This window comes from Corvus cornix, chromosome 19 (assembly GCF_000738735.6).
Source record: "Corvus cornix cornix isolate S_Up_H32 chromosome 19, ASM73873v5, whole genome shotgun sequence".
In the NCBI taxonomy this organism is placed as follows: Eukaryota; Metazoa; Chordata; class Aves; order Passeriformes; family Corvidae; genus Corvus; species Corvus cornix.
Genome location: NC_046348.1, coordinates 6,039,988 through 6,050,091, shown reverse-complemented (window position 1 = coordinate 6,050,091; position 10,104 = coordinate 6,039,988). Strand labels below are relative to the sequence as shown.

Below are 10,104 nucleotides of genomic sequence, written 5' to 3'. Positions count from 1 at the left end.
CCGACCTCTCCAGTTTTCCTGGAAAACGCAGAACCCAGGGCAGGGCCGGTGCTCCCTGGGGCTGTACCCGGCCGGGTGCGACACGAGGGTCCCTGCCCCGGGCTGTCGCCTGTCCCTGCCCTGAGGTGGTGCCTAAACCCGGGGTTTCAGGTCGGGCTTTTGGGGCCGGGGTTTGAGGGACCCCCGAGGCTCCGCCGGCCACGCTCCGTCCTGGCCCACGCGGGAGGAAATGGAAGCCTCAGCGCACCCCCGCCTGTGGAGCAATGGCACAACCCACCCCGCCGCGGGGTGGTACGGCCCGAGCCTTTATAAGCGGCTGCCGAAGTTCTCCGCGCCCTTTCGTTTTGTGCCCTTGGAGGTGTTCAGGTGAGGGTGGGCGGAGCCGGGCTCAGGGCTGGGATCGGGGCCTGCAGGGCGGGCAGCGGGAGGGCTCAGGCCCGGCTTGTCCTTCGAGGTGCCCCTACCATTGAGGGGGCTGAAGCGAGGGCTCACTCCCCCAGCTCGGCAATGGTAGCGGCCGCCGGGCCTGCCTGGGCCGCGCGGGCTGGGCCGTACCATTGGGGGGGCGGGGGAGGCGCGACCTCGCGGCGTGTGGCGGCTGACGGCCCTTGTCCCTCAGGCGGCCATGGAGGCGGCAGCGGCACCGCGACCCCGCCGGCAGCGCCGGGACCCCGCCAGGGCTGCGGAGACGCCTCTCCGGTAAGTCGGGAGGGGCTCGGCCGGGCCGGGGCTGTGTGTGTGAGGCACCGCCGGGCATCGCTGCTGTGGGTGGGGGATCACACGCGGCTGGGGCACAGCCCTGCGCGGGGCTCCATGAGGGCCGTGCAGGTAACGCTGCTGTGTGGAGTGCTCGGCATCCAGCGCCGTCCATCGATTTTTATAGCGCTGTTTCAGTAACTAGGTCTCTCTTTTTTTTGATTTTTCGATGGGCCAGACCCTTTCCGTGTAATAAAAATTACAGCCACAGCGTTGGAGTGTTTGCGATTTCAATTTGAAAATTGCCCTGTTGGTAAATGCAGTCTTACAAGCTTCTTACACTACTCTAAATTTAGATAGTAACACTTCTCTTGCTTGTATTCCCACAGCAGAAAGACGTCTTGAAGTAAAGAGTAAGTTAAAGTTTTTTTTTTCTATGTGCTAAGGTGTGCAAAGTTGTTAAAAAGGTTCCAGGCCTTTACTTTATGCTGATGATGTAATGCCGGACTGATGAGTCAAAAATAACCTGTAAAAGTTACATCTTAAGTTGAATAAAAACTCTCTAAAACTGGTTTTGTGTACACAAAAGTTAAGAGTTCATGCCTCATACATAAAGGGGAGATTGTACAACTGTTTGAGGTAAAAGCTACAGTGTTTTAAGTGATTACTTAGAGGAGTTAATTAATGGCTGTTGATGATGATAACCCTGAATAGGAAGTGCCGTCAGATGCGAGAACTGACGATACCCTGGTTCTGGTCTGAAATGCAGCTACACACATGAGCTTAAACCTAGGAATTCATCCCCTAGAACTCACCAGGCAGCTTGCTCTCCATGAAAACATCTAACCTTTGTGTCCATCTGTTCCACTTCTTCTGCAGAGCCTGGGCTTTCCAGATGGATGTGACACAACTGGATTGGGAGCAGGTGGGGAGGTGGCCCTTATGTGAAAGGTAAGTGATGGGTTTCAGTGCACTGTATAGAATTTTATACTAGGTGAAATGTAAATTTAGAATGAGGATATCCTTGTAGGATATAAGGTGCTTGAGATCTGTGCTTTCACTTAATCTGTTTTCCTTAGAATTCTAAGCCTGATACTTATTTCCTGATATATTTAGGTAGAGGCTGCAGGTCTGTGCTGCCACGTGCTGGTTGTTGATGTCCACCCATTGATGTGACAGCTCTTCACAAGTCCTGTGGAAGGCACTGAGACAGCAGAGCAGGAGAGTGCTGGGTGAGTTTTAATATTTATTGTGCTCTTAGCTGAACGTGCTGGTTTTTGGCTGCAGTCTCAAAAGTGTTTCTGCTCTAAATATATAATTAATGAAGTTCTAGGCCAAAAAAACCCCACTTAGATTAAAATACAGGTAGTAAATGTGTAAGAGCAGCTGTTTCTGCACTGTGGACAAAGAGATAAAGGTGTTGCTTCTGCCACAAATGTATCAATTTCCCTGTGATATCATGTGATGAAACTAACCCAAATTTGCTGGAATTACCGGCAGATTGACTGGTGGTGAGCAAAAGGTTTTCTGATGATATCTCACTCATTAACAAATCCATTAATGATGATTAAGGCTGGTTACCTTACCCTGCTCCTGTGTTCCAGGTGGCGCTGCTGGAAACATCTCTGAGGCAGAAGGAATCCAACAAAACACCAGAGCTTGAGGATTTTGTGTAGACACATTTTTCTGCTTGTTACAAAATGGTAACAGTTAAAGTGTTTTATTACATGGACATTAAAACAATTTTTTTTTAAATACTGTGTTGTGTCACTTTACTGCATTAAGGAATGACTTTGCATCCTGCAACAGTTTAATAAACACACTGGGCACTCCTATAATTTGCTGTAAAATGGTGAAGAAGATGTACACAGATTGCAGTGTGTTTACTGCAGATAATGTCAGTGGGGTTTAGTGTGGTAATTACAGTTTAAACAAGACACTAAGAGTGCAATTACTGCAGAGATGAGCCCTTAAATATTCTGACAGCCACAGCAACAAATGCAACTGCACCTGGAGCTTGTTCCCAGGCTTGAGATTTGTCATTTTGATCTCAAACTTGAATTTAAAGTCTGCTGCAGAGTCAAAGTTGAGGAGTTTGGGGGGGATCTGGGCAACTTAGAGATGCTTAAATGAGTTAAAAAACAGCATTTTGAGGCCAAAAAGCCCAATTAGTTTAATTATGTCAGTATAACTGCAGGTTATAACACTTCAGTGCTCCTAAACGTTATTTCCTGACTGAAAGAAGATGCTGTCACTTGGTGCTGCTCATGTGGCACCACAGGGCAGTGTCCCTGTCCCTCCAAAAGGTGGCTGTGCTCGGATTTAGATTTGAGGTATAAATTGCATGAAATGTAGAATTTCAGGAATTTCTCTGGTAGTTAGCGTTCAGAAAAGCAGGCTTGGTGTTTTTCAGAGATGTCCTGGTGCTAAAATGTGCAGGTAAATTAATCTGGATTTTTTTTCCCGGAATCGTTATTGTAATACATCCAGGGTTTAATAAAAACATTCAGCCTGGGCAATGGAGTAGGTAAAACATGTTTGAAATGAATTAGTTGCTTTTTATCTGAAAGGATTTGAGCAGTATGAAGAACAGGTTACTCCGCTGTTTAATTAAAAATTTACATTCTGTTCCCAGTGTTTAATGAAATAAAACTCTCTTTGCCTGGTTTTAAGAGCTTGTTATTAGAAAATGTTGACATTTCTTACAACATGCACTGGGAATAAAAATGGTTTTAAAGCTCTCAGCACATGGAATCCACCTTTTATTAAATGTGACTCTGCAGACCGTGGAGGTAAAAGCAGCCACATGCCCTCAGCAAACAGAAATAATCAGCAAATTGTTTAATGAGCTGTTTTATTTGCTCCAGGAAGGTTTGCTGCAACTTGTTTTATAATTCTTGCTTTCTAGTGTTAGAATTAAACAGCAAAGTTGATCTGGGAAAACAAACAGAGTTTATGTGAGGGTACATTTTGTGGTATCAGTTGGAGTTAACCATTGATGAGTTTCATTTTAGCATCACTTGTTGACTGTTCTAATCAAAACCAAAGTTCCTTGGCAGGGATCCTCTTAACAGGTTGGATTTTTGTTAAGATTAATGAATGGAAAAGTGTTATTTCTGGTAGAAAATGGTGCCTTTCAAACAAAACAAGTGTCCTCAATGTTTTACTGTAATCTTACAGGGGAGCACAGATAATTTCATGGTGCTTGAGGGGAGGGAAATAAAACCGTTCTGTTTTGATTACATTTGGAGCACTTTAAACTTAGTGTTGGGGAATAAACAACAGACAAAAATCTGGTTTCAAAACACAATTATTTTGGATTTTTGAAAGGTTTATAAAGAACAGTTGGCAGGAATCCCTTGGCACTCAGCAGCAGCCAACAACCACGGATAAATCTAAAATAGATGAAAAGATTAAAGCAGAAAGAAAATTTGCAGCAAAGCAAAGAATGGCCGAGTGCCAGCTTTGAGCAGTAAGAGAAATGGCAGTGGCATGTAGTGATTTGAGAGAAAACATGGAGATTATCCCCAAAATATCTGCTATGGCCGTGAAGCTGAGAGAGAGGAGCTGGAATTGTGGAGGAGGAGGAGGAGGAGGAGAGGGATCGACAGGGGCAGAGCTGCCTTGCTGCTCCCTCACTGTAAATCACAAGCTTCACATTTCACATAAATGCTGGTTATCACCCTTATTTCTTGATTAGTATTGTAAAGCAATCATATCTACATCAGCATTAGAATAATCACTCATGCAGAGCCATAAATTACTATAATTAATACATCCTCGCTATTAGTGGAAACGTGAAGAGGAGCTCTGTCTTGGCTTGTGGCTGCTGCTTCAGTTTGAGCTGTATCTGCTTAATTAGAAGGGAGGAAGGGATATCCTGTGAATCTGAGCTTTTCAGAATGCAGTAAATCCTAAATATTGACACTTCCCTCCTTTTCCCCTCAGAGCAGGAGGAAGAGCAGTGAACTTTCCAACTCTCCTTCATTTCAGAGAAGCGAGGCACAAAGGAGCTGCTGTTTTCCAGCAAGGAATAACAAGAGATGGCATTGGTGTCATGCAAGCAAAGTGTCACAGGTTGGTTTTCTCCCAGCTAAAGAATGGCAAATGCTTTGTCATAATTGGCTCAGAGGCCCCAGGCCATAACTCTTGAGCTGCTCAGAGCAAAATCTCAAAATAGCCAGGGGGGTCTTTGGCCTTTCTCAGGCTCAGGATGTTTCTGGCGCCCCATTGACCTTGTGCTGCCAGAGCCTGAGCACATTTCACGTGTTCCTGTAAAGAAGGACAAGGTTAATGCGTCATTTAATGGTCTGCTAGGACAAACATTCCCCTTCTTTGTCACTTCATGTAATTTAGTGCCTTCATTTTACGCTTGAAATCAGTTTCAGCCCAGCCTTTATGAACCGATCCTAAAACTGCTTAATGTAGTAAGGATTGAACAGGTGGGATTTGATTTAGGGCATGCAAGGAGGACTTATTTAAGCATTTTATGCTCCTGTGCTCTAATTCAAAGAGTAACATCTGGGCCTGCTTTACCTCCTGACACTTGAGCCCACAAGATGGGGCAGTGACCAAGCTCAGAGCATTCATCATAAAGAGATTTTTGCAGCCTTGAGGATGCTTCTTTGGGGAAACTTGGTTTTACTGTTGGTTCCCTCCCTGCTGTGTAATAAGATTTGCAACTTCCATTACGATGTAGAGAATCCCCCACACAGTGAAAATGTCACTCTTTAATTAGCTGCTAATTAATGTTTCTTAGTGTTGGACCAGCAAAGGCTCCGTTTTTGATGCTGTACAAACTCTGCAGCCCTAAAGTGTTCCTGGTCTGAGTGTGATGAGGAGCCAAAGGAGTTAAAACTTATTTTTATGTAATAAAAATAAAAGTGCCACATGAAGGATGATTTGCCCTTCATTACCTTTCCCTCCCATGCAGCTCAGGACCTGCCAGGCTGTGCCTCCTCCAGGTGGGTTTTGAGTCAATAAACACCCCCCAGCCCAGCACCTGTGGGGAACTGAAACCTGAACAAAATGCAAATGGAAAATCACTTAGTGGAGACTGATTTAAAATCCCTGCTGTTTTAATCAGAGATGTTAAAAATTTTATCTCCAATAATAAAGACTTTTGTTTGTTAGACTCCTGTTACTTTTTGCAAGTCAATACTTAGACTTCTATTTTCATAATGTTGTCTTTTTTGTTGTTTGTTTCTAATGGATTGTGGTAAAATAATTGCACAGCACAGCTGTAACATGAGCTCCAAACAAATAATGATTGAGATTTCTGAAGCTGCCTATGGCTTTCTGCTGGACTCTCCTTGGTTTTCTTTATCAATTCGATTTATTTCCCAGATTTTTTAATTGCTTTCCTGCTTGTGCTTTCCCAGATCCTGTTGGCTAGTTACTCTAGGTTTGATTTTCTTAGGTTTTCTTGTATTCTGTGCACCTGCAAACTGCACCTGATGATTTGTTAGTGTTGGCTGTGGGTTTGTTGGGTGCTGTTATCACTGAACAGAGGGATAGGTTTGAGGTTTAACAGCACATTAAAGACAAACCTCCAGCTAAGCCTGAGGTTATCAGCCATAATAAAAAATAATAAATTTTCCTGGACAGCTTAAACTTTATTAATAAACACCTGAGTCAAGATAATAGTGGTACCAATGGTATTTTGATTATCAGAGCCCTTATCAGACAGCAAGTGCAGTGCTGGTGCTCAGTGGTGATCTGTGAGCTGTTTAATGCAGCTCACAACAGCAGCAGCTGAAATATCCACTATAAATGTTTTACATCTGTGCCTCCATCTGATAATCCTGGAGCAGCCTGCAGTGTTCCACATCACCTCATTACAGATAAGAAACTGGAGCTTGGAGCCGTGCTGGGAGCAGGGAGAGGATTTGGTCAGCCATTGGAGAAAGCAATTTTCCTGAACTGTGTCAAATCAGGTATTTTATTCCTTTCAACCATGGCAGTAAATAACAAACTCTTTGTGCTGAGTGAAATCCAGGGGATACCTGCTGGCAAGATGATGGGAATTGTTTCAAAGCAGGGAGTGAGGTGGGAGCTTTGAAATGCACAGTGATGGGAAGCCCCTGCACCAAGGTACCTGCACTTTGAATTGAATTTGATTTAATTTAATTTAATCTGCATCCAGGCACCTCCCCACCAGCCTGTTTGCTGCTGTGCTTTGGAGGATGATGCTCTGTGCTTGCAGGAGGTGAAATTAAGCTCCAGTGTCAAGGCCAGGCTGTTTGGAAATGCAAAACAGGAGCTGCATCAAGGGCGAGGGATTTCAAAGGTGCTGCTTTCATGCTTCAAAAAGGTCTTTGGAGATGACAGCAACAACGTGGTGTCACTTGGTAACAGGTCAGGGGCTAAAGCTGAGGAAAAAGAAGGGTTTCAGGGAGGAGAACAGGGCTGAGGAATCACCAACACCAAAATTGTTTGAAGAATGGATGTGATACCAGGGTGAGAGGACAGCTCTGATCTGATGGCTGCCCCAGCCTTGGGTGGCTCTTGGTGAAGTCAGCCCATTTTGGGGGTTGGCACAGAAAAAGGATAATATTTGTATTTCAGCCCCCAGCTCTGCTGTTTCAGAGCCTGTGGTGGAGGGGAGCTCTGAGCCTGCAGGAAAGCTCAGCTTCCCCCAGAGTGCTTGGGAAAATACTGAGCCTTGGAATTCATAATTTCCCAAGCAGGTGGGCACAGTGAAGATGAAACGGCACAAAGGAAGGAAGGGTGACATTCTCCTCTTGGAAAGTGATGGGGAAAGGCACACAGCCCCAAGCCAGAGGCCTTTTATTTTGTATGTTTGAAGCCTGTCCACCTCTGGGGTTTTTTGCCTGTTTCTCCACATGCAGCATTCCCCAGGAGTGGAATCCTGTAGGATCAGCAGTCAGAGCCCTGGGGCAGCAGGTAGCAGAGCATGATGCACAGAGATTGATTCTTTACTGCCTAATTTTTCATTTATAGAAAAGCTGGCATTGCAGGTCTTACCTGGAGTGAGTTACAAGACAAGGAGCAGCTGCCAAAGGGAAGCTCATTCCTGTGGTGTTGCACCTGGATTTTCCACATCTGTCGTAGCCCAATATCCCACAGTTTTCCATACATCCCTGAGTCTCTGTATGTCTATTCCAGGAATTTGGGCCTGTAAAAAGATGCTTTGAGGTTTTAATTACATAGATTGTGTTTAGGATGGCTGTGACTGCTGCTTGCAAAATCCTAATCACAAAGCACCTCCCCAAAGCCTTGCCCAGACCCAGAGGAACCCTGCTTTTCCCTGGGGAAGGACAGAGCTGACAGGTAGCCCAGGGAGAGCCAGGAATAAAGTGTTTTACAGCACACACCTTGAAAATCCAGTGATAAATACCCAGGCCAAACCTTCAGTGTGTTATATATTGATATTTCTCTCCTCTTTTGTAAACCTGAAATCTATTTGTCCTTCCAATAACAGCTCCCTGAGAGCTGCCACGTGCACCAGGCTCACTGAAGGCTGGAATTGCTCATCCCAACCTGCTGGATGCAAACCACCCCTCCCTGAAGGAGGCCCCACAGGTTTATTTTCTCCTCAGAGTGAGTTAATAAAACAGCAAAGAAGAAAGATGGCCCAGAAGCCACAGGATCAATAACCTATTAGGAGACAAGAAAACTCAGCAAACTGCACACATAATTAAAGGCTGTGGTGAACAGGTTGCATGTTTTCTGTCTCTATTAAATCAGGTCTTCAGTTTTATGTAAAATCATAAACTGAGCTGAAGATAAAACCAGCTGTGTCTGTGCATATTTACAGAGGGGGAGATAAAAAAATGCACACCCAGAATTGCCAGAAGGGACTGAAAACAAAGCACCTCCACTTCCCCATCCATCAGGGGTGATTGAACCACGGGCTTACGGAGCTGTCACAGAAAAAGATGACACCTAATTCCTAAATGCCTTTCCTGCAGTGCCAGCTTGGGATGCAGGATTCCTCCTAGCCTTTCCAGTGAGCACAGCTCTTGTGTTCATCCTTGTGAACAAACCCTGTGCTAACATTTTGTGGAAACACAGATCCCAGAATGGTTTGGGTTGGAGGAGACCTTCAAGCCCATTTCATTTCAACATTCTCCCACTAGTCCAGGATGTTCCAAGCCCCGTCCAGCTTAAATCCATCCATTTATTAATGATAATGTTCCTGGAGCTGGGGCCCGCCCTAGGAAGAGGAGCATGGCTGGAGGCAGTCAGAGCACTGTGAGGGATGGATCTGCCCTTCAGAATTTCAAGTTAAAGACATTTCATAGAGCTGGGAAGCTCCTCTCCTCTTGCTCTGCACACCCTGCTGGTGGAAATCATCCCCCGGGCAGAGAAAAACTCCACTGCCCCTGGAGGGCAGGAAAAGTGGGACCACAGGATGACATCCCTGTACCAGAGAGGTCAGGAGGAGACTTCATCTGTTGCTCACCAAGGAACATTTCACTGCAGAGGCTGGGTCAGTTGTTTTTACCCCTTTCTCCTAAGCTTTGATACGTGAATTCTGCTAATAAGGTCAATTCGTTTCCTTGGCAATAGCAGATCCCAGCTGATGGAGCAGGGGAGTCTTTGTGTTTCCAGGACATGAGGGCTCCTGAGCATGAGCTCGCAAACCTCCTCCTGCTGAAACGAGGGGTGATGAACCACAGGAGAGCCCTGAAAGGTTTTTGGCCCTCTCCAAAGGCAGTTTTAGTGGGATAACCCAGCATGGTGGCACTGCCTGGGGCAGCCCCTGGCCACTGCTGCCTCCCACGGTGTCCCCTTAATCCTTTAGGTCACTTTTTGGCTTTTTCTCTGGGAAAGGTTGGTGTTTGGGCAATTCTGGGTTGACATTTTCTGTCTTCTGCCCCTGAGCAGCATCAATGCTTTTGGTCCAAGTATGTTGGAGCTTCTGGACATCCCCAGCAGCATTTTTGTGGCTCCCTTTGCTCTCCCACACACTCTGTGCTTGGGGGTGACCCTTCCCAGCCCTCTTTCCTGTTCCCAACCATCCTCTGGGAATGTAACCCTCATTTTAAATGAATAACCACCTTCAAAACACAAACAGGCTTTGTGCAAACTCCTCACAGATAACGCAGCTGGAAGGAGCTCTCTGGAGCGTGGCACCAGCCCTTTCATGCCTCTCTCACCCCTCTCTCATTCCTCTCATTCCTCTCTCATCCTTCTCTCATTCCCTGCCTGCTGTTTCCATTCCCCTCGCTGTGGGCTCCTCAATCTGCACAGAATGATTTCCAATTACATTTTTGTTGCTGAGGGCATAAATCTCCTCCCTGGACTGGTTTGCTTCGTGCCCAGGCAGAGCTGTGGTGCTGGTGGAGAGAGAACCAACCAAGCCAGGCTGAGGCATTTTATGCTTTATTTATTTTATGGTGGCCCTTTCCTCCCCTCCTTGACAAGAAATGACCTCATTCT

The 10,104-nt window shown here is 45.8% G+C and overlaps 1 long non-coding RNA gene and 2 other non-coding genes across 12 annotated transcripts in view; all 3 read left to right on the top strand.

Moving 5' to 3' along the window:
* The first annotated feature begins 296 nt into the window (after positions 1-296).
* LOC104691075 overlaps positions 297-10,104 on the top strand; it is a 29,222-nt gene continuing 19,414 nt past the window's right edge. For 4 of the 10 annotated variants that reach the window (XR_005603393.1, XR_005603392.1, XR_005603391.1 and 1 more), the window contains exons 1-7: positions 297-366; positions 620-699; positions 1,086-1,109; positions 1,576-1,647; positions 1,813-1,928; positions 2,301-2,399; positions 4,645-4,773. This is a non-coding gene — a long non-coding RNA (uncharacterized LOC104691075). Of the gene's footprint in view, positions 367-619; positions 700-1,085; positions 1,110-1,575; positions 1,648-1,812; positions 1,929-2,300; positions 2,400-4,644; positions 5,831-6,509; positions 6,633-8,140; positions 8,156-10,104 lie in introns of those variants that run through there. The other 6 variants (XR_005603395.1, XR_005603390.1, XR_005603389.1 and 3 more) reach the window with 6 other exon arrangements.
* LOC120411048 lies at positions 1,387-1,460 on the top strand. Its single transcript, XR_005603435.1, has one exon. It is a non-coding gene; the product is annotated as a small nucleolar RNA SNORD49 (small nucleolar RNA).
* Positions 2,156-2,229, top strand: LOC120411042. The gene has a single exon (XR_005603429.1). It is a non-coding gene; the product is annotated as a small nucleolar RNA SNORD65 (small nucleolar RNA).